This window comes from Salvia hispanica, chromosome 2 (genome assembly GCF_029641045.1).
Source record: "Salvia hispanica isolate PSC_SH4W2 chromosome 2, Shi_PSC_v1, whole genome shotgun sequence".
In the NCBI taxonomy this organism is placed as follows: Eukaryota; Viridiplantae; Streptophyta; class Magnoliopsida; order Lamiales; family Lamiaceae; genus Salvia; species Salvia hispanica.
Window position 1 is genome coordinate 30,507,036 of NC_142693.1, and position 4,865 is coordinate 30,511,900.

Genomic DNA, 4,865 nt, shown 5'->3' on the forward strand with positions numbered 1-4,865 from the left:
CAATTAATGAATTTTCTCGTATATGTCTCGTAAATTTAATTCCGTAATTTAATCGTAATTTTAATTCCGTAAATATAGTATTTTTTGAATTATTTTTATTGCGGCTGGCCTAAATCTGATGTGGCAGGTTGATTTTTAGTGCTGCTGACGTGGCAGGGAGAGAGAGTGGCTGGCCTATGGCTGGCCTATTTGCATTGGAGATGCTCTAATGTTAGCCTGATCTATGATAGTACTATACTACTATTAGTAGTTTTTAGAGAAATGATATGATTTTGAGTATGATATAAATGAAGACAAGCAACATACATGACATTATTAGAAAGTAAAAGAAAAAACAAACATTGGAGCACACTCTTATGATAAATCAAGCTAGATGGAACTTAAGAAAGAACTCGGACATGGAGGTATGGGAATCTCGACATAAATCAAGCTAGATGGAACTTAAGAAAGAACTCGGACATGGAGGTATGGGAATCTCGACAGTTCCCTCCAACATTAGCAGAACTTTCTTCATTGTTGGACGCAACGATGGATCATATTGCACACACCATATGCCTATCTTCACCATCCTCTCCACTTTTCTCTCTTCCACCATCTCATCCCCCACCAGACTCCCAATCTTCCCTGTTGCATAACAGTCGTAAACCCATTCCTCAAGAATCGCTTCATCATCACTCCTGCTCCAATCAACACACTTCCTACAGCATATGATCTCCAACAGCATCACACCGAAGCTATAAACATCTGCCTTCACTGTGATCGCCTGCTTTTGGTACCACTCTGGTGCAACATAGCCCTTAGTACCTCTTATCTCGGTATACGTATTAGTCTGATCTTGTTTTAGGTGCTTCGCCAGCCCAAAGTCCGATATCTTAGCGCACCAGTTCCTATCCATCAGTATGTTCTGAGGCTTTATATCGCAGTGAATGATCTGCGTCTCGCACTCTTCGTGCAGATACAATATCCCTCTAGATATATCACGAGTGATCTCCATCCGTTCCTCCCAGATTGGCTGTTTCTCTTTATTGAAAAGTATGTCAGCGAGGGATCCATTGCTCATGTACTCAAAGACCAGCAGTTTGTGGTCTCCGTCTAGGCAGTAACCTAGGAGCCGGACTAGGTTCTTGTGATACATCTTGCCAATCGTCTTCAGCTCTGTCTGGAACTCTCTTTCTCCTTGTGCAAATTCCTTTTCCAACCTCTTCACAGCCACCAATTTTTTGCCATTCTGTAGAACTCCTTTGAACACTGTGCCAGATGCTCCTCTCCCAAGCTCTTCCTTGAAGCCGTTTGTTGCTTCGTACAAATGCTCGAATGTGAACACTTCCAGCGAAATGCCCTCCACAAAGTTAGCTCCCTTGTCCTTATTGATCTTGTTGTAGTCCTTCTGTTTCTTGTGAATAAAAATCACAGAAATTAACAATACCAAGACGCTTATACACATAAGCACAATGCCAATGATGAGGATGTCTGTACGCTGCTCTTTCTTGATGATGCTTTTACGATTGGAATTACCTCCCATGTTGGGCTCCATGGTTGTACCAACGCGAATGAGAGCCATGTTTGAGTTTCCCAGAGACCTTCTGCCAAATCTTAACGGAAGCTTCTGCTTTCGGCATGTGTTATCTTTGAAGAAGGCTGCTTCGCAGTTGCAGTCATCGAGGCATGCTTTGCTGCACTCTTCTTCACTCATGATCATATACAAAATCTGATACGAGGTAGGCTCCCATTCGGTGTTTTCGACTCTTCTCATATTGTATTTCAATCTATCGTCAACTTTGGCACAGCCCTGCGCTAGGAAGTTTCTAGAACAGCCAGCTGTGTTGTTGCCGGGCTGAACATGGACGAAACCGGGAAGACACCGACATTCCGGTGCATTATCCATCAGAATACAGAAGGCGTTCACTCCGCAGAAACCTTGGGGAAGACACTCATCGTTCAAGGATGACCATCTTCTGGTCATGGTGAGATTACCGAGAAACAGAGAGTAGATGCGGAAGATTCCACCGACATCAAGCCTCATGAGATTGATGGAACCTTGCGTAGGGAATCTACTATTGGATAGAGTGTCCAGAGGCAAGCTACCGTTGAGTAGATAAAGGCGGCCGTCGCTGTCGAGGTTGAGAGAGACGTTGCCACCTGTTCCGGCTGATCGTGTTGAATAGTAAGCGTAGGCTGCTATGTCTGCCGTGTTGATAGGATACTGCACGAGGTTACCATCGTTCTGCATCTTCAGCCTGAAAATCCCTCTCCCGCGGTCGGTCTCTGAGGCGCTGGAGAAGAGCTCATTCGCCGGCAGGAGGCGCTGGCCAGGGAGGAGGGTGTTGGTAGGGTGGTCAAAGCTCTGCTAGATGATTCTGGAACTGGAATCGTAGAGAATAAAGTTGCCGTTGTCGAGCATTGACGCCGACGCGATGGTTGTGGAGGGGCTGATGACCTCAACATCTGGTCCTTGTCTCCGGCGCAGGATTAGCCTGCCGTCGGTAGATAGTAGCAGGGAGATGACGTCATCAGGGACGGTTGGATTGGTGTCCCTATTTGCTGTCCAGACGACAGTTTTGTCGGGAAGAAAGATGCCGACAGCATAGCCATTGACATGTTGAGGGAAGAATCCGAAGGCGTAGACGCCGGAGGGGGAAAGCCAGGAGGAGTTGGAGGAGGGTGTGAGGGAAGAGCCTAAGGTGATGTTGGAGGATCTTCTTTGAGCTTTTGCTGATGTAGAAATGAGGAGGAGAAACAAGATTGTGAGGATGGACATAGCTGTTAGTCTGTATATGGCTTTGCTACTTCCACTATTTCTCTCTTTATAATAGCATTGACTTGACTCCCTTCTAACCATTAGTAGGGATGTCAGTGTAGCTCGCAACTCGTGGGCTAGCCCACCAAATTTATAGAGTTGGGGCTGTAATTTTTTAGTCCCATAAAATTAAAACCCGATTAGCCCGCACCCGAGTAACCTGCAACCGGTTAGGGTCAGGCCCGAAAATCCGATGGGCTGGCCGAAAACCCGATAAAATTTCTATTATTCTATTTTTTTACTCCTAATCCGACACTTCATTGATTAATTTTGTAATATAGATATCTAAAAAAATAACTTACAATTTTATATTAAATATACAAATAATATATTTAATTTTTTTTATTATAATAATTGATAAATAAATTAAAAACTTCTAATTCACTAAAAATATATTTAAATTTCTAAACCATGCATTAAAATTTCATGAAATATCTCAAATATTAGTATTTGAATATGTTTATGATTGAGCTTAAACATATATCTCAAATTTATCATAATTAAATATTTTACATTTTATGAATATAACTAATTTTCATCATTATTTATTTGATTGATCGCTCCTTAATCTTATCGCTAGCAATCCGATTAACCCGTTGGGCTAACCCGAAACTCGAACTTTTAGGGTTATGGTTGAACTTTTATATCCCGAAAGAAATCACAGCCCGATTGACCCGCAATCCGAGTAGGGTTGGCTCGAAACCCGATGGGCCAACCCGATTTACATCCCTAACCATTATATCTATTAATTGATTTTTAAAGAGGGTTGATCACTCTACAAATATAAACATTACATAACTAAAAATACATTCTATAATTGATAAACTTAAACCCTAAACAGAAATGGGAAAAGACTTATTTTGTGAAAACAAAGTATGATTATATTAATTTTTTTGGAATTGTTTAAAATTAAATGTTACATGGTGCGTAGGTGACCTCTATAGAGTAACGAGTACCATGCCCTTACGTAGACCAACGTGCTCAAAGGTTTGTAACGGCATTAGACCCTGTTGGTATGTGTTCAGATTTGGAAGAAATGTAAACGTATTTAGTTATTCATGAAAAAGAATTGGAAAACATATTCCACAAATTTGAAAAAAAGTGCACGCGTTTTCTATATACTGTTGATGGAGGTTACCTTGAGAGTTGAGATAGTGAGTACATGCAGAGGGTTCCTATTCCTTTAAATATTCACTCCTGTCTATTACTTGACTTTGATTTGGAAGTCTTCGTCACTAGATTCTAGAAGTTTGACTTGGTCTTAGAAAAATTCCACCGAAATTTTGAACAGATTATGAACACATAGTATTAGAAATGAGCCACTCACCCCTTAAAAGGCCTCATAAGGGGGAGAGTTATCCACGATGTGGGACAATGATTTGAAGAATTTAACACGCCCCCTCACGTGTGGGCCGGAATGACACATCGGACTTCGATCACGTGGGTAGGCAAGAGAAGAGATAAAGAGATAAACCATCATCGACTTGAGCCCTGCTTTGATACCATATTTGAAATGGGCCACTCACCCCTTAAAAGACCTCATAAGGGGGAGGGTTATCCACACTTATATAGAGAAGTTAGGATCATCACCAAGCCCGTGTGGGACAATGATTTGAAGAATTTAACACATAACCTACCCAAAAAAGGTTTATTTTGCTTATTTTAGTATATTATGTGAAAGGGTGATAGCCTAATATCAATATGTTTATGAGTTTATCTACTATATGAAAACTTACTTTGCAAATTATCTAATTCATTATTACTGTTTCATCTCGTACTTTACAGATTTGGATTATTTCTGTTATACTATAAGTCCAGTCCGCAAACGAAAAGAATTTTTTGAATATTAGACTAAGCAATGTTCATGGTCTTTTAAAAATCGTAGTATATGACTATTTACGTACTCATTCCATTCCTTCATAGTTAAGTTATTTTTCCATTTCGGGAAGTTCCCTCATAGTTGAGTCATTTCCATTTATAGTAATTTTTTCCTCTCTCTTACTTTACTTTCTCTTACTTTATTCTCTCTACTTTATTCACTTTTTACTTTATTCTCTCTACTTTTTTC

The 4,865-nt window shown here is 40.5% G+C and overlaps 1 pseudogene; it reads right to left on the bottom strand.

The window, feature by feature from the left end:
• Nucleotides 1-262: 262 nt before the first annotated feature.
• LOC148932127 (G-type lectin S-receptor-like serine/threonine-protein kinase LECRK3) lies at nt 263-2,758 on the bottom strand (annotated as a pseudogene).
• Nucleotides 2,759-4,865: the final 2,107 nt, after the last annotated feature.